Below are 20744 nucleotides of genomic sequence, written 5' to 3' on the forward strand. Positions count from 1 at the left end.
CATCATGAGGTGAAAATTCAACGATTTTACCTTCACCTGGATGAGTGATCTGATATACAGATAGAAGGTTGCAAGATAAGGTTGGAACACATAATACATCATTAAATTTACCATTGTCTAGATGAATAGTTCTAGTCCCTACAACACTAAGGGATCTATCATCACCAACATATATATTTTTGGTGTTACAATCATTTAAAGAAGAAACATGGCTTTGTTTTTGGTAATGTGATAAGAAGCTATAGAATCAATGAGCCACTCATGAGAATGAGAAGAAGAAGATACATTTAGTGCATAACCAGATAGAGATGCTTGACAACCACATGTAGAAAGTGTTATTCCTGAAGATGAAGTTGAAGTTGAAGAGTGCTCCAAATGGATGTTATGCTTCTTCTTTGTTGCTTCCAAGGCTTCCATCTTCTTAAAGCATTTGGATTCTAAGTGGTCATCTCAATTACAAAAGCTGCAATGTCTATCAGTCTTCTTCCCTTTGTTTTTATTTGCCTTATCATTTTGTTGAATTGATTTTTCATTTTGAGACTAAAATTTTTTAGGACCCTTGGTTGGTTTAGGATCATTCTTTTTAGGATGCTTCTTCTTAGGATTCTTTGAAATTGGTTATTGTTGGTCAGCTAAGGCTTTCTTAAAAGAGTTTCCAAGATTAAGAAGACCAAGATGTAAGAGTTTTTCTTGTTCTCTTATTAAATAATCACAAAACGCATCAAAAGAGGGGGACTTGTAGGCTTGTCCATGAGAAATAAAGGCTTCTCTAGTAGAATGGAAGGTGGAAACAAACACAGAGTAGGCTGGCAATAACTTAGTAAGAATGGAATAGATAAAGCTACCATCTTATTTATTAACCTTAACATCTTTCAAGAGAAGTCTAAGGGTCTTGAACTTGGACAAAAAATCTTCAATGGAAGAAAATTTATTGGGGTCCAACGTAAGAAACTCATTTTAGAGTTGATGGGCTCTAATTTCATTTTTAATTCCAAAAACTTTATTGAGTTGTTTCATTGTTTCATCATGGGTATCAAGTTTTGTGATATGGAATCCAAGGTTCGGAGAAATAGACATCCCTATCCATGTGCTTGATCTTGTTTATTTTCCCATTTGACTACCTTATCTTCATCTTTAGGTTTAGACTCTTGGCCTGAGACTATTCTATAAAGACCTTTACTTCTAAGTAAATCCTCCTAGCATGTAGGACACCCATTGGAAGTAGTTGTTTTTGTCAAGAATAAGTTGGCATGGACTTTCCATTTTAACAGAAACTAAATTTGTAGATGCTGAAACTAAGCATTCCAATGGAAATATCTTGAAAAATTAGGCTAATTAAAAAAAGTGGCTTCCGAATAAAGAAGTTATGGATTTTTGAAGAAAAGTTGTTGAAGATGCCGACGAAGTACATGAATGTGCGAAAAGGAATGATAATATTATATTTTAAAAAAATCCTCCCTGCCCCCCCTTGCCAAACTTAATCTAATTAGCTCACTTAAAAAAAAAAATATGTGACCCACTTTTATAAATAAGTGAAAGTCACTTTTACAATGGTACTTTATGAGCTACCCACTAAATTGTAACTTAAATAAAATATAAAGAGACTTTAAAATTATAAGTGACTCACTTTTTATAATGGGTGAAAATACTTTTACTTAAAGTAACTTTAACATATAAGTTACATGTGTTTTTTGAAAAAGTAACTAAACAAAAAGAAAGACTTGAACCCAAGACCTCTATTCTCATAAAGTAACTTTGGACCAAGTGAGCTAGTTTAAAAGGTTAGTAATTTTTGGAAAAGATAAAGTTTTTTTTTTTTTAGTAACTGAAGCTTTGGGGTGCGTGCTTACTTGAAAAAACTTTTTTTGCCTACAAAACAAAAAACCACACAACCCAACATAGACATGCAAAAAAAACCAAACCTTATGGATTAACATTAGCTCTCGCCGAAAACTAAATATTTTCCTCAATGTTTCTGATTTTCTGAGATCACACTAAGACACAACAGAAAATAACATACACATGAGAAAAATCCTTCCTTTATGTTTCTGATTTTTCCAGATCACACAGAGTCTCCGGGAAAAGATCATACACAGAAATGAAAGGTATAGATCAGGTCATAAAAAAACAAAGAGATAAATAAACCAAAATAAACAGAGAGATAAATAACTAAAATTGCAAATAAAGACTGTATACCTCTAGATCTTAAAAATGACGTAGCTAGGGCTACTTGAAACCTTTTCGCGTGAAACGAAAGGGGTTCCTCACTGGAACAAATGCTCCTAACACAATAGATTAGTCCTCTTGGCCCGAAAGCGGTCAACAATAGTAGATATAAGAAAAAACAATCAGATGCAGTTGTACCGGCTTTGGATTTGGATCACCAACGGATGCGACCATCAAATAGCTCTGATACCGTATAGGAATTTACAGGGTAAGTTCCTTAGATAGAACACCAAGGGACACAGCTCACAAACAGATCACATATCAGTACACCAGTATTCTTAACATGGTTAAAACCCTCAAAGAGGGAAACAGTCCATGGCCTGAGCCAATGCGGCCACTTCAGGCAATTTATTAATGTAAAAGAAAGAAAATTTACATAAGCTTCTCTCATGAATGGTCATCTTACAAATGACTCTCCATGCTCTTTAAATATAGATCATGGACAAATTGAGTGTTAAGCCACGGATCAAGCGTTAGTAATACTGAGGAGAGAATGAATAGTCAAATCAATTCATGTCTAGAACATATCGTGACCATCAGATTGTAAGTTAAAAAATGTACATAGTAAAGAAACACACTTTACCTAACTCTACACTAGACCAACTTATACTTAACTATTTCATGTGTCATAATTTTCTTCTTACTGAAGTCCCTATTCCTTGCATTTTTTCCTTGGGAATTAGCCCCTATTAATTACGGAAATTCCTCAATTGTAATTGCACAATCCTCATAGGTATTCCTCTAACTACATGCAACACTTGCATAATTCATATGATTATACAATTGATAGTACATTTCCCTGAATTGCAATCTCAACTGAGTAACTCTCAGATTAGATATGCATGATTTTTTTATGAGTGAATCATCAGTTAACTCATTGATCACTGTAGGCAACACCACACTACTAGACCTCCCACTAGTTGCTCCAATATTTGGAACTAGTTTAACTAACTTATAACTAAGTTAAACTGAATTAATTAATTACAACTCAAAATAAACTCAACTAGGGCTCCTATAATGTAGGAGACACTCTACATACTCAAGTTATACCCTCAACTCAAATTAACTAAGCCAAATAAATCAAATTAACTTAGTTAACTAATGCAAGATGTCACGTGATGTGGAATTACAATTTTATTCCTAATTTAATTCAAGGAAAAAATTAAATCAAGAGCTTTCTTGATGTTATTTTCAACATTTCTTGTTGCAATTTTCAACACTCCCTCTCAACAAGAAAGGGATTCACATATATCTTGATCCAGTACATTTGTAATGTTCAGCATGCAACAATTGTCACTGTTGTTATTGCTACTGAAACACCTGCAACTGAAAGGCATAAAAGAGAACAAAATAAACTGAATCCATTGTGCTTGCAACTGTTTACTAGGAAAATTGTGTTCTTGTTAACTCTACTATTTAGCCTCCTTCTCTATTGTCAACACCGCTCTACACTCCTCAGTATCTGACTGACATTGATCCTCCTGCCAGTTAATATTGTGGGCCTTATAGCAAGGTAATGATCCACGAGAGAAAACACACCTTAATGGATCCTGCCCAAATTTATACAACTCTTGGACTAAGAGTCTAAATCGCTCCACTTCGCTCCTAGAGGTATAGTTTCATGTGCTCCCTTTGGCCACTTTGCTCAAACACTCCCCCTACTAGAGGTCTCTACTTGAGTGGATGTCTCCACTCAGCCTCCTCTTTTCTTCTCCAATTGTGGTTTCTCCATAACTTGTTGAGGCTACTTCTGGGGCTACATGTTGAGAGGTAATTCATGCTCCCTCTAAACCACCAGGTCTCTAAACTTTTCCTTTCTCCTCAAGGCTTTTCATGCATCTTGTACCTCAAGTGCGTACAGGTTCTTGATTCACACACTGATCTATTTCACCTATCTCGTAGCAATGTGTCTAAGGAAACCCTTTCCTTTCCAATACCATGATGAAAACAATATTCCTCTTTAGTCCTGGAACATCAATCATATTTTTGAGCCTAAGAGGGGAGATAGACTCCCTCTAAAAGGTAATTTTACTGATACCGATTGTGCTATACCTTCCTTCATCTCAAAATTAAATGCTTTGCTTAAGGTATTTCTCCTCCAAATCACTAAAGAGATCTTTATTCCCCATCATATGGAATGAGGCACCGTTGTCGAGATACCACATGCTTCCCATTACTGCACTTTCCATGCATGCAATGAGAATAAAATCAAGCTTGAATTGTGAATCTAGAGCTTCACCTGTTGATGCTACTATAGGCTCCTTTTTTCTTGCCTTCTTCTATGGACATTTCATGGCATAGTGCGTGAACTCGTGACAGTGAAAGAAATTGATGTCGGAAAAGTCTTTCTTCTTGCCCTCCTCACCTTCCGACTTATTTCCCTTGAATTGATTTTCTTTGCTGACTAATGAAAAATCCTCTTCCACTTCTTTGGGTGAGGTCCCATCTTTGGTGTTTCACTAAATCTCTTCTTGCACCAATTCGGACCATAAATGCTCCCACTATGGTAGATTATCCCTCCCATTTATCAAATCCTGATAGTTGTGCCAACCCTTGGGAAGGCCTAGAAGTGCTATACTGACCAGATAATCTTCAACAACTATAACACCAACACTTCTAAGCTCATCCAGACATTGGGTGAACTTGGTCAAGTACTTTGGTATTGTGTTTCCATTCTCCATATTGATTTTTTTGAGCTTGTCCTTCAGTGCCAGCTTCTTGTGGTAACTGATGTTTTGAAATAGGTCTGTCAAAGCCTTCCAAATTGCATATGGATACTACTTACCATGGAGGTTCAAGAAAATATAATATCAAACTCCTTCTAGGATAATACTTCTCGCCTTTGCAACACTTTTTCTCCACTCTGCCAGATCTTGAGGATCAATTGCTGGAGACTTAGGAATATATTTATCAATGAATTCCTTAAGAGTTTTGTCTTCCAACACTTCTTCCATCTTGTCCTTCAAAGCAATACATTTCGAACTACCCTCAAGGTCATATTCGAGTTTCAATCCATAGAACAACATCCTGTTGGATTTGAAGTATGATACTGCAAATTCAATTTCACCTGCAAAAGATAAACTCGTATTCTCCTATTATAGAGTGATTTCTTCTCTGATACCATGTAGAAATTCCTTGTAGACTCAAACTGCTAATTGTAATTTACTAAAACAATAGACTTGAATCTACTCTACTCATTAGTGGAAATAATTAAACAATCACGAAATCACGAAGAATACAAGAGAAAGAATTCAATCAACACATTACACAATGATTTCCTGGGGAAATCCATAGCTAAAAGCCCCTATTATATGTATATTGAATTAGTTGGAAAATATGAGAAGATTACAATGCTTTGCTCAAGCCTTAGCAACGTTTGCACTATCTCTATCTGTCTCACTGCTTCCTAGACAAGCATAGGCTAACACTTAACCAATTTTCTACTTGCCAAAGTCCCTATTTCATTGCATTGTTTCCTTGGGAATTATCCCCTATTAATTAGGTAAATTCCTTAATTGGAATTGCACCATCCTCATAGGCCTTCCTCTTACTGCATGCACCACCTGTAGAATTCATATGATTATACAACTACTAGTACATTGTCCCTAAACTTTAATCTCAACTGGGTAACTCTTAGATATGACATGCATGAGTAAGTTATGAGTGAATCATCAGTTAACTGGTTGATCACTACAGGAAGAACCACACTACTAGACCTCCCACTAGTTCCTCCAACAGTTGGAACTAGTTTAACTAACTTTAACTTAGTTAAACTGAATTAATTAATTACAACTTAAAATAAACTCAAACAAGGCTCTTATAAAGTAGGAGACACTCTATATGACTCAAGTTAGACCCTCAACTCGAATTAACTGAGACGACTAAGTCAAATTAACTTAGTTAACAAATATAATTTGTTGTGTGATGTGGAATTATGACTTTATTCCTAATTTAGTTCAAGGACAAAATTAAATCAGGATCTTTCTTGATGCTATTTTCAACATTTCTTGTTACAATTTTCAACAACTTATGGTTATTAGTCCTAGTCTAGTGCATTGCCCATAAAGACAATAACTATTCGATGTCACTCCATCTCAACCATGGAAGAGATATCCACCAAACAAATCTTACCTCTCAGGTAATCGAGCTTCTTGTTTGGTAACACTTTAGTCAATATGCCAACTACCTATTCATATGTAGGTAGATAACAGAGCTCCATGACCTTAGCTCATACCAAGCCTCTGATGTAGTGGTACTTGTTTTTATATGCTTCGTCTTAGCATGAAACATTGGTTATTTAGTCAAATTTATGAAACTCTGATTATCACAATGTATGCTTGTAGGATTGAGTCGTCCTTCAAACAAGTATGATAACAACTTCTTGAGCCAAATTGCTTCCTGATAGACTTCACTTACAATAACATATTTAGCTTCAGCACTACTCAAAGCAACGATGTCCTACTTTCTACTCATCCATGAAACCATGGAAGATCTAAGGCCGAAACATCCCCCTATTGTTATTTTCCCATCTGTCTCGCTGCCACCCCAGTCTGAATCTCTGTATCCCATAAGTTGGATTTCATTCCTAGTATACCAAAGGAAATGATGTATATTCCCATGCAAGTACCTTAGGATATGGTTAGTTGCAATCCAATGATCATATTTTGGATCCATTTGAAATTGAATGAGGAAATTTATTGTAAAATACATGCATGTCCTGGTATTTACTAGATACATCAAGGACCCAGTCAATTGTCTATAGCAAGTTGGATCTAGTGGACTAGAATTTGGACTCCTCAAGATTTTAAAATTTGTAATCATATGAGTCATCATGGGATTAAATCCATCATGCCAAATTTCTGAATCATATTTATCACATATTTACCTTGACCAAGATATATCTCTCCTAGCTTCTTCCATACTTCTAGTCCCAAGCAATAATGCATTATCGCAAGATCCTTCATTTCAAACTTGACTGCTAATTTTGTCTTGCATTCCTAAATATGATGCTCTACTCCTATGGAGATAATTTCATCCACATACATTAGTATGATAATTGGTTCTTCCTATACCACCTTAATGTATAGGTTTGCATCTGCATTACTCTTGGTAAAACCAAGTTTGAAGAGGTATGCATCCATTCTTGCATTCCATGATCTCTAGGATTTCTTCAATCCATACAGAGCCTTCTTCAACCTACAAACATTAGTTTCCCTTTGATTTATTTAAAATCCTGATAGTTTTCTTAATGTCAATCTCTTCATCAATGGTCCCATATAGGAAATTTGTCCTAACATCCATTTGATGGATGTTCCATCCCATAGAGGCAACCAACAAAATAAGAGATATTATTGTAGTATACCTAGTTTTGGGAGTAAAGGTTTATTCATAATAAATTTCTTCTTTCTGTGAGAATCCCCTTGCTACAAATATTTATTTTTATTTATTGATGCTCCCATCTGTAGCATGCTTTATCTTATAAATCCATTTTGAGATGACTATTGATTTGTCACTTGGTCTAGGGACAATTTCCCATAAATTGTTCTTCCTTATGGATTGGTATTATTCCTGCAAAACACTCCTCCATTCTTCATGCTCAGTCGCATCCTCATAGGAGGAAGGTTCTACCTCAATAAGCTTTATCATGTATGTAGAATATCTAGAATACCTATTTCGGTTCTTACTTTCCCTAGATGTACATGATTTTGTATGTCCTTCTATATCTTGAAGAGTAGTTTTCAACCAAACATGCCTCTTTTGATTTTCTACAACAATTACTTGTTATATAGGCTCATAAGGACTTTAAACATCTTCTTGAGTAGGTCCCAGTCCTTGACCATAATTTTCCCTATAGATATCCTCAAATATAGGAACTTCTTCTTCATCAGAATCAACAAGAGCATCCTTCGATTTATTGTAAGCTATATTTTCATCAAAGATGATGTATTCTTACCTTAATTCCATGATCCTCCTTGATATAGATTTTTTATTCTTTAGATGAATCACTATGCCAAACAAATATGCCCCTTAAACTCATAGGATCTAAATTCTTTCTTTTATCCTCGGGTACATGAATATAAATTGGACACCCAAATATATGAAGGTGAGCCACACTTGGCTTCTTTCCTATAAACGCTTCTTCTAGAATCATTTTGTTGAGTATCATATGAGGACTTTGATTCTACAAGTAAACAATTGTCATACATGCACCACCCAAGAGGAATGGAGGAATATCTTGATCATGCAACATGGATCTAACACATTCTTCTATACTATAGTTCTTCCTTTCTACCACACCATTATGTTCAGGATTATAGGGAATAATGAGCTCCCTCTTGATTCCTTCGTCCTTGCAGAAAGCTATTAATTATTTGGAGGTGTATTCTCCACCATTATCTAACCTTATAATTTTGATCTTTGTCTAATTTAGGTTTTCCACTTCATTCTTGAACTCCTAAAACTTTTTGAATACCTAATCCTTATTATTGAAGAGATATAACCAATTCTTATTTTAGTAATTATTAATGAAGGTTACATAGTATTTATGCCCACCAAGAGACTTAACTTCCATAGGTCCACATACATCTAAGTGTATGAGATCTAAAATTTCCTTAGATCTAGTATCAGTACTTGCAATGATTTCTTTACATTATTTCAAAGAGCACATCTCTTACAGGTCCCTTAATGATCTTCCTTTATTTTGGGGATGTCATTGACCATTTAACTTAGAGATGGAAAAATATTAAAATGAAGGTGTCCATACCTTCTATGCCATAGTTTGGAAGGACTCACTTCTAAGTGAACTAGGACTTGAGTTATAGGTGTATAGAGTCTATACAATGTCTCCTAACCAACCCCAATTACCCTAGCATCATCAATACTTGAGTTCTTACCCAAAACCAAAACCTTGCCATCAACAAAAGCAACTCTATCAACCTTATCCAATAGACAAGAAATAGAAATTAAATTTTTCTTCAAACCTAGAATATATAATATTTTGACCTGACTTGAGCTCCAATGACGTAGATCCAATGCCTTTCACCATATGGCTCTTGTTGTCTCCAAGTTATATTGAATGAGATGAGATACCCTTAGATAGGGTTTGGATTCAACTGCATTCTCTCGTCATATGTTCGGAGGCACCATTGCCAATAACCCATACATTCTCATCCTTGAATGTGCCAGATACATCAAAGAAAAAAATTCCATCTTCCACTTCCTGTGCAAGCTTGGAGATGATATTCAGTCGATAATTCTTGATAGATATAATGGTATTTCCAATGAGATTGAAACTATTCTTCATAACCCTTTCCATAGAGCCAATTTCGATGTGATATTCATTCTCCTTCTTGAACCTTAGCTCTAATTCCATGTTGGAAAATCTAGAAACTTGCATATTATAACTTACTTCCTTAACTTGATAATTACTTTTGATGTTATATGTTCTCTAATTACTTCATTAATTCTGGTCATCAAGAAATTACCAAAACAAGAAGATCACCAAGAGACAGAGTACACAAGATATAGGCTCTAATACAGGGAAAAACCCCTGCAAGGGGAAAGCCTACAAAAATTCTTCTCTTCTTCTTTATAATCTACTTACAAAAGAGACTTCCAAGACCCAAAGACCTAAGCCAACAAAAATTCTAAGCCCTAAGTCAGTCCCCAACAAGATCTTCCTTGAGACAACTTTCAACACTTCAATACTACTACAACTTCAACCCCGATAATAAAATTTTGGCCCTGCAAATTCATCACCCATGAAACTGCTTCAGAATTTAGACCTCTTGTAGATGGAAACTTCATAAACCCTAGTGAAACAAAGAGAAATATAATCCTTGACAAAATTCGACTTTAACTCTTCTTCTTCATCCTCCAGCTACTCTTCTTTCACCTTCACTATTGTGGATCGAACTAGCTTGTTATGAGTGTCCAAATGAGGTCAAGCTCCCTTCTACTTATAACCTTTCTTAAGGGTTGAATAACCCGCCCTTAGGCGTAATTGTCCTTGCCTCAAGCCGACTTGGTCTTGGGCTTATCCATGGATTTTACATGATAAAATAAATAATTTCCTCCATTACAATGAGTCCAAATGGGGCTATGACACATGACCAGTATTATTCTTTATCCTTGAAAGGCATAGAAAGGCCTAGAAAGACCTAGAAGACATAAAATAATGGAGAACATGATTTTGAATCAAAATTGAGTATGAAACCCATACTCCAAAATAAGATAAAATTTATCTTTCATTATAAAGAATATACAATTTCATGATTACAATTACATCATAATGAAGACCAAACATAGTTACAATTTTCAACACGACCAAGGGAATTTACATGAGCGAATCAAAATTAGTTCTAGTGAGCTTTGTAAAGATGAGCATGGGAGGAATTTAAAGATTTTTTATGTTCCATGTTCTCATAAAAAAATAGGTATGTTAGTCATAAGTAATGCACAAACATATCTTCTTTTTCACAATTGACTTATTCAAATTTAACCAAATATCACCTTTCTTCATAACAATAGGGATTGTGGATGAGGGAAGGGAATGTTGATCAATGATTAGTGACATGAGGCAAAAATGAATTGAAAGCAAATAAAAGTGACAATAATTGTAAACATAAGCAAGTAAAACCAAACATGCAACCAAAGCAAGACTAATGCAAAAAAAGAAACAAGGCTCAAAATTATACATAAGAGATGAAAATCAAAATGATATTGAAAGAAAAACAAAGACAAGTAACATAAAGTACAAAAACATTGTTTTTTATGTATTATGATTTTTTTATATAACTTTGGGAGAGAGTTATTTATGTACAATATTAAGGATTCAAGACTTATTTTTTATCATACATGATAAAATTGTGTGTAGAGGAAGGAGTCTTGAATCTTACACCCAAGATTAATGGCTTATTGGATGGAAATCAAGCAAAGATGAATGCCATGGAAACTAAATAGGGTAAGTGGCAAGGAAAATGGGTTAATAAGAAGCCAGAAGTATTTTTGGTGACATCGCATGACGTGTCAACCAACAAGTGTTCATTTACATTCACAAACCATACTAGAAAAGTAGAAAAGTTCATGCACAACAATCTCAAGGCTCATATAAAGAGGTTTATCAATGTGATCATGTTCATACTTTGCCTCATAAAGAAAAGGAAGGATCAACACATGACATGTTTCAAACTTGAAAATTCACATTCAATAGATTGAACCAAAGAACAATCCCCAAAATTAAAAATAAAAGCTTCCTTATCTACTTGATTAAATAATTCCTTGTCATATATATCATGAGAGGAGGGAGAATTTCCAAGATGTAAAGAGGATACTTTAACATTGCTACTAGGATATAGAAGGTCAAAGTAAACTTTAGGATCAAGGTCATCATCATATATGGGAGATTCATTAAGGAATGTGTCTTCTATTAGAAATTTGGATCATTACTCGGGGTGGGGTGGGATGGGGGGTGAATCAGTAGTAACAGTACTTATAAAATTTTCACACATTTTTCCAAACCACTGGAAAATCACACACATCATAACATCAATAGATAAATGCAACATAAAATAAACACATAAGAGCCATGATAAAAATTAACACAAACATGCACAAGGAGACACCAGTATTTCTAGTGGAAACCCTTAAGGGGAGAAAAATCACTCATTGTTGTTGTGTTTCTTCTCATTCTCTTATTATTATAAATCAAATATTTTACATGTTTTAGCTAGCTACCACTAGTTATGATCCACTATCCTTATGAACACTATTGTTGTCCACCAGCAACTAAGAAGTCTTTACTCACACGACTTTGCACGACACCACCTAATGGAAGCTACCATTCCCAACAAGCCTCACCCAACCACCACTGGACTGTCCAAACACCATTGGACGGAGATAATACTCCCAATATACTATTTTGTTGGCCACCACCAACAACGATCCACCACCCCTATCTTGTTCAACCACTGGTCATAATACCTCATTTCGAAGACCTCAAAGAGGAGGCCAAAAGCAAACTAACATGCTAGTTTTGGATGTTTTCGATCTCTCCGTGTTCCCTAAAAATGTCGTTTAGGGCCTCAAATGGCTACGAAATCTTAGGACCCAAAACATTGCCAAAAAAAGTAAATTGTGCTACAGTTAAGGAAACTGAAAAACTGAAAGAGACAATGTTGGGGGTTTAAGTGGAATAAGCAGGTGGCCACCAATATCCACTTGGATAATTCCTCCCCGCTTAGGAAGAAATGGTCCCCATCGCATTGAGTGCCTCCATGAGATGGGGAACTTCTGCTGAACTTGGTGCCTGGTGAGCCACTTGCCTTGGTGAAGGAGTTGGATAGCTTTGAAAACCTGATATAGTTGGATATTTTGTTGGCAAGTGTTCTTGATATGTGTGTCCCTGATCTGATCAGTTGTGTCCTATTCCATTCAGTCTGGGTTTAGGTATGTTGGTGTGAGTTGTTATGAAACGTCGAATGTGTCCAACAATGGTGGAAAGTATGGCCGAAGGCGGTCTACATTGAAAAATGGGTGCAGACCAAGGAACGGTGGAATACTAAGCTCAAAGGAATTGTCCCCTACAGCCTTGGTGATGGTGTATGGCCCATATTGGAGTGGGTGAAGCTTGCGGTGGGGTCCAGTGAGGCACTCCTTCTGCAAATGTAGCCAAAATTTGTCGCCCACCTAGAACTTGTGCAACACTCAATGTTGATCATGGCACTGCTTGTACTTAGCATTGGCTATGTCCAATATATCATGGACTTGCTAGCAGATGTGTTGAATCTGCTCAATGAAGCTATTAGCCCTGTTGCCTTTGGACTGGACATGAGTCGAATCTGTTTAAGTAGTTTCAAATGGTATGGCCACATGAATGGGACATAATGGATGAAATCCCAACCCTACCTGAAAGGGGATGTGGCTCGTTGAGTTGTGGAGAGTTCTGGTGTAGTTGTGCTAGACATAGGGGAGGTTTTCATTCCATGTGTGTGGATGCTTTGAGTTGTAAATGCACAGAATGTGTATGATCATCATGTTGATGACATTTGTTTGGACATCAGTTTGGGGATGGAAAGTTGTGGACTTAGTGAGTTTGGTATCCTGCATCGACTAGAGACTTGACCAAAACGCACTTAAGAATTTTTTGTCCTGATCAAAGACAATAGGCTATGGGATCCAAAAGTGTACCCACACTTGCCCAAAGAAGAGCTTGGTAGTGGCCTCTACTGTGCTACTCTTCTTGTAGACCGCCATAGTGGCCATCTTAGAGAATCTGTCGACAACCACGAAAACACAGTCATTTCCGTGCTTAGTAGAAGGAATGCCCAACATTTAATCCATGGAGATGGATTCCCAAGGTTGACTAGGAGTATGGATAGGAGTATAAAGTCCTTGCTTCTTGATGGTTGGTTTGGCAATGGCGTAGGTAGTGCAAGATTTAATGTACCCCCCAAGATCCTAACAAAGGTTCGGCCAATAAAAATACTTTTGCAGTATTTCCACTGTTTTCTCTACTCTAAAATGTCCAGTGACTCGACTGTAGTGTGCCTCCTAAATCATCTTGGAATGCTTGCTTGAAGGAACATAGATGTGTCCCAGGTTTCATAACGGTGCATCCTGGGGGTGTAAATTTTAAACTTCCTTACCTTCCAGGAGTGTCAGGTATGTGTTTCCAAATTTTGAGTCACTCTCGTAAAGGTGTGGCCACCCTAAGGTCTCGTGCCCACAGGAGTTGAGCACAATGATCAGCGCCATGACTAGTGGTTGGCTGAGGTAGTTTGCAACATTATTGGTGTTGTCCTACTTGTAATTTGTTGTACCTATGAGATGATAACAGTCAATTGATCATGCCAGAGCATCAAGATATTTTTTTTGGGGTTTTGGTTTTTATGGAGGACCAATACATAAAACAAACTATAAGGATGATGCATTTAACCCTTTTAGATAGTACTAATAAATAACCAAAGGGCTGTTATTTAACTTCACACAGTGATTTAAGTTGATAAGATGTGCAGAACGAATAGTAAGGAAAACCTTTGACCAATGTTCAAAAGTTAAACAAAATATGCTTAAAATTACATAAGATACTGATAGTTTTATGATTTAGAGGGAGCCTTTCAGAACAATAGTCCAATATCTTAATCTCTTTATAATAATAAATTCAGAAGGAATTTTAAGAATAACTGTAACACATTTATTCTCACCTGATATATCTGTAAAACTTAAGCATATGTAGAATTAATAGAATGATTAGAACACATGAAAGACTTACAAAAGAAAACGAGACTGTATGATGTCAAATTTAGAATCCTTTTCTTTATTAGTAGTGAGCTAGAAAGAGCTTTTACATCAATGCTTTACAAAATTGCTTATGGAAAGGTACCACCTTTAATAAATCATAGACGAGAGTTATTTATACTACTTTGGATAGTGAACAAAATATCCTAAACTGATTACAAAAATAGCCTGAAAGAAAATAGGAAAAGAAAACTGCTGAATGATGTGTCCCTATTAGGTAGGAAGTTGTTGATGATTGTTCCTTCAAAAACTATTGTGTTGTCTTCTTGTTGGGATGGAAAGTTAATTAATTGTTTCACACAATTGATCCCACCTCTGCTCACTTGGTATCTCCAGATTTACCATTCTTCTAAATATCTAATCAACTTCGATAGATTTTTCAAAATTGGGTTTAGTGAGAAAAAGATGTCCAAATTCATATTTGATTGTGAGGTTAGGGCTCAAAGCTTCCAAAAACTCTTTTCCAGTAATCTATCTTTTTATCCCTGCAAATTGACTGTTGTCTGCTGCAATAGTATATAATCTTTCACAGTAATCATCCAATTTTACTAGCTAATCATTTGATGTCACTAACTCTGGTAAACCTTTCTTTTTCAAAATACTGAATTTAGAATGAAACCTTTTGACTACAATGTTCAAAGCTTCACACTTTGTTTTCAGTTGAGTCAGTAGATTCTTCTTCATTAGGACTTTCTTAATCTCCAAAATAGTAGTTGTCCTATCTGGAATATTTATCTCTTGTAACTATTGCCTAGTCTTAGATTTTAGTACTTTGATCATCCCTACTGCTTCTTTGGGTTTTGTGCCCAATGCTACCCTCTGACTATCTATCTTTGTGCTGCATCTAGCAACCGATTCTTGTTGCTCAAAAATAATTTGTATGGATGGCCATACTTGTGTTATGGAGTGGCCTTGAGTTCTAACCTATTTGATTTTTGCATTTCCTCTACATACAAGGTATCATTATTTACCTTCTGTGACTCTAGGGATTGGAAATTCTAGAGTAACTCTTCATTCTGTTGTTTTTGTGCCTGTAACTCCTATGATATCCTTGTTGTTTCAACTATTGCTGAAGATGAAGCAATGTCAGTAAGAGATGAGCTTGGCTCTGTACTTGCTATGGGAATTGCTGTCACTAAGGTCACAACAACCTGTGTTGCCTCTTTTTCCTTGAGCAATATTTCTATTTTCACTTCCATTTTCTTGATCTGTATGTTTTTCTCAATAATGAGCTTCAACATCTCCTCCATGTGCTGTTCATTTTCTGCCATCTCTTTGGTTTATGGATCCTCAGTTGAAGGCAATTTCAACTTTTTCTTCAAATTTGTTATCTCTATTTTCTTCTTCTGGAGCATTTCTTCAATTGCTTTACAGTCTTGGGGATCATATCCAATTTTGAAAATAATATCTTCTAAAGACTTTAATTTGTTATCTTTAGCTAAAGATGACAATTTTTCAATCTTAAGCTATGATTGCACATTTGACAAGGCAGTTCTAAGTTTGGAAAGAGACATGGTAGTTGTAGTCATTGTTGAAAATAACATTTCACCTTATTGCCTATGCAAATCCATTTGATCAATAGGATGTATCTGGTCTTCTTGTAATCGGCTATCGATTTGGGAAATGGAATTTGACCTTGCAAAAATTCCATTTGCATCCTTCCTCTTTCACTGTCAAAGGCAGAGAGAAGTCTGTGCTGAGAAGTGGATGTCTATTTCCAAAACTGACTATATACTTGTGATTTAAGACTTTCATTTTTTTGTTTGATTTCCAAAAATGTTGAGAAGATATTAGTATCTTCTGTTGAGCTAGTCTCAGTTGAATGAATAATCTCCATAGGTTCAATTGAAGAAGGAGTTGAAGAATTAGAAGGAGGTTTGGGATCAGTGGTCCCTGTTGATGAAACATCTTCTAAATCTCCAAGATTTTTTATTTGTGGTGGCTTGCTCCCTGATGACATTAACAATTTGGTGTTCAATTTATTTTGTAGTATATAGTACTCTTTAATTGATTTTGTAGTTGACTGAGTCTCCTCTCTCGCTCTTTTGTGTTGAGTACTTTGAGTGACTGTAGTATTTACGTGTTGAGTGGTTCTAACATGTTCATCTAATTCTAAGAGAATCCCTTCAGACCACTGCTCCTGGCTCATAAACTTCTCCAATTCTGGCCTGGGAGTATGGTTGTAAGGTGTTTCCTTCAACTGAACTCTAAGGGCTGAAATGATCCCAAAAGGATCATAGGACCAGGTGAAGCTTGGCTGGAGATTCATGCTCTTTAATAATCTGTCTGCCTCTGTACCTGCAGACCTAGTATTACAGATGAATGTTCCTACCTTGGCCTTGAGTTTGAACTGTGACTTTTTCTTACCTCAGACAAAATGGAATTCATCCATATTTATCATCTGCCTGATGTATTCCAGTGAGAATATCCTCATTGGCACATACTTAGGCAGTTTGTATGGAGCTAACTCACTGCCATATATTCTAATTTCAGTGTAGTTCTGGTATAGATACCAGTCACCAGTCTTGGTTTGTTCTGATAAGTGAAATGTCTTCTTAATCTCTTCTCCAATTCTAGGCTCTGCCTGGCTATTGAGTAATTGAAGAACTGGATGTACAAAAGAATCTATGAACTGAGAGAATGTAAACTTTGATGATGCTACTTTCACTAACTCTATCCAGTGAATCATTGATTGATTCACTCCCTGCTCATCTTGCCTGTTAAGCTAAATGTGCAATGAATCTCCCTACTGAAACAAAATCAAATGTATTATGACTGAGCTATATTTGAACACTCCTTGTGTGGTGAAATTCATAAATTGTTCATGTATATTATCAGCCAAATATTGGCTATAATTATACATGAAAGCAGGTTGATATTCTTTACTGAAAATGGAAAAGAATCCAAGGATGGATTCATCAACAAGTTGATCATTTTCATAGCCTAGGAGATATGATAATAGGGAGATGATATGTCTAGTGGCTTCAGGGAACATAGAAGATGAATAAGGTGGGTTTTTCTTGGGTAATTCAGCATCTTCTGGCAGAAAAAGTTCAAAAATAAGGGCTCTCTGTGGGAAGGTGAGTTTATTATAAAGGTCCATGAGAGTTGCTGGTGAGAAATGGCTGAGGGAGTCAGATGAAGGTATCATTAGCATTTGGTTTATACTCTGAGCAGTAATGGTGATCAAGATTTTTCCATCCTGAGTCATCATTGTTCTTTGCACAGGATCATACCTGGCTTGACACCAAGTGATCAAATCAGGGAAGTGATGAGTCTTGGGAAAGGAGTACAAGGGAAAAAGTGTTTCCCAGAAACAAATGGGATCTTCTTTATCTGCATATTTTTGTTTTAACCATAAATGAAATTCGTGGAAATTGAATTTGCATTCATAGTCAGTGACTTTGAACAGGGAGTCCACAAGGGGGAGGTGATCCAAGTCAAGCAAGGTTGTAGATGGATTCCCTTCTTTGATAGTTTTTTGTGATTTAACTTTGGGAGCCATCTTGTTGCAAGGGGGGGAATTCAGAAACTATTTTAGCTGAAAGATGGATGACAGGGGAAGATATACACAGAGCAAATAAAACTTTTGGTGATTAGATGGAAGCAGAAAAGGTGGTAAAGAGTATAGCCATGGGATATTTATAAGCGAAATTGGGCTTAATTTTCCATTTAAATCTAACCGTAGGCAATTTATTGCAGAGGAGTGGGATTAATGTCTAACGGGAGGGTGAACGGTTAATTAAGGTTGGAAATGGTATAGGAGCATCTGATGCAATGTATTTGTGACGTGGCGATTTGTGAATGGGTGAGAGATAACAGATTAATGACATGGCGGGTTGTGAATGGGTGAGAGATAACGGGTGGATGATATGGAGCGAGAACAAGGTCAATGGTTGGAAAAGAGGAAACCGTTGGTGGGATTTCGGGGGTGAGGTGGTTTACAATTTTGTGCTTTGGGGGCCCGAAACACGACAGGAGTGCCATGTAGCAAAAGAGGGCAGCCATTAAAACTACTTTTCAGACCCCCCCCCTCGCGTTAATGGGAAGTGACCGAAGGGGGGCCGAAAAGCTTCCTCCACCATTGATCCAGGAGAGGTGAATCGTATCCGTTGAAAAGTTTCTGGCAGTTATTTGGTGTTGATTTGAAGTTTTATAACTTGTGTCCATACGGAAAAATCATATGTTATGACTATTTGCAAAGAGATCAAGTTTTAAACAATAATTAAACCCTGATTAAGGAATTTAAGCACTGTTTTTAAACTAAACAACAAATTTCAAAGGCATGTTTGAACTAGCAGCCTTAATTTTTTTTTTTTCTAAAGAAAATATTTTCTTTTATTGCTTATCTAACATTTTATAATTTGCCTTCCTTTTTTAGAGCAACTACCCTATCATTTTTTATGATATGGATCTGAAATAATAATAAATCCTAACATTTTTTTTTTCAATTTTGCTTTTGGTCCATATCCTAACTTATCATTTTTCTATGGCATTTTTTATTTTTTCAACTAATGGCTAACTTATAAAAAATAAAAGAGCTACAAAATCGGCTCCAACTGGGGATTGCTTTCTCCTATATCATACAAAGAACTTGCAGATCCATGTGCCTTCTCCTCGGGCTCTGGAGTCTTTGCTATAAAAATCATACTGACAGTTGGAAAAGATAAAATAAAACCAAACTTATTATAATGATGGTAGTAAAATCTATTTCAAACTTCTCAATACTAAATATAATGCTTCAGAAATCTTCCATTAGTAGGACATTTGGAATATTGTCCCTTTAGATTTTTTAACACAAAAGTGTTGTTCCCTTTTGCTTCAGCAATAGCTATAGGTATGAACCATAGGTTGTCAAAATTTCCATGTTTTCCTTTGTCTTCTCTTCTGGAATCCCATCTTAGAACTAAATCTCCCTCCTTGAAGTCCCTTTCCTTGGCTCTTCTATCAAACAAGCTCTTCATTTTATTCTAATATTTTTTCAATTTGTATTAGACTTCATCCCTATTCTCGTTTAGTTCAATGATTTGATTTATCCTCCTTGAAAAATCATTAGGTTCATCAGTTGATTCCTGCAGAAACTTTAAAACAGGGAAAGCCAAGTTGGTAGGGAAAATTGCATCTTTCCCATAAACTAACTGAAAAGGAGACTTTCCAGTAGATCTCTTTGGAGTAATCCTGCTTCCACCCATTTAGTAAAGTAGTTTGTTGCAGTGAGGATCCATCTATGCTGATTTCTTGAAGTAGGATGAATCTCTCCAATAAAATCTAATCCCCATTGGAGAAAATGTGCTGAGACCAATGTTGGGATTAATGGAAGAGCTGCTAGTCTTTTCTTACCAGCAAACCTCTCACAAGCGACACAACTTCTGACCTTTTCTCCTTCTTGTAAGAACAATGTTGGCCAATAAAATCCTGCCATTAATATCTTATATGTTGTTTCTCTCCAAGCATAATGTCCTCTACAAAATTCTGCATGAAACTGATCAATGATCCCTTTAGTCTCTGATTCTATTAAACATAATAACAAGATATTTTTTTTTTTTTCTGAATATGACTACTTCTATTATCTTTACAAAACAAATATACAAAAAAGATTACATAGGGCAAGGTTTAAGTGGATTTTCTCATGCTCCCTGGCCTTGCCCATATTGCAGCACCCAACTTGAATGTATTCAAAATTGGGTGACTCGCTGTACCCCTGCTGACTCTATTACATAACATTGAAAGACTGTCCATAGCTGGACTGAACATTTGATGCACATAAACACATTTGACACAGACAAAGACACAAACAACTGGACAGAAACACTTGACACTTGGACATTTACAAGCGACATTTGGACTATAAAGCCGACATATGGACAATATGACCGAATTGCCCCTGAAAATCCCATACAAAACAGAAATTACCATGACAAATTCATTCTTCATCAGTAGACTGGAGCTCCTCTGCAATTCTGCATCCGAAGTGGAGCGTATTCTCCGAATCCGAGAGCTGAATGATCTTATGAGGACTGTCATTTCGGGCAAGTTTACTCGGACCGGGCAGAGGATTAGCTGCACGCACCAAGGGACCAGCTCCAGGATCCAAATTGGGGTCAGAGCCTTCCATTCTCTGCTTACCCTTACTCGGACCAGGCAGAGGAGTAACCGCACGAACCGAGGGGCCAGCTTCTGGGTCCAGATTGGGGCCAGGGCGTTCCAATCTCAGCCCACCC

Source organism: Pinus tabuliformis, chromosome 3_1 (assembly GCF_031772625.1).
Source record: "Pinus tabuliformis cultivar Carrire ecotype Pingquan chromosome 3_1, CPIR1, whole genome shotgun sequence".
NCBI classification, from domain to species: Eukaryota; Viridiplantae; Streptophyta; class Pinopsida; order Pinales; family Pinaceae; genus Pinus; species Pinus tabuliformis.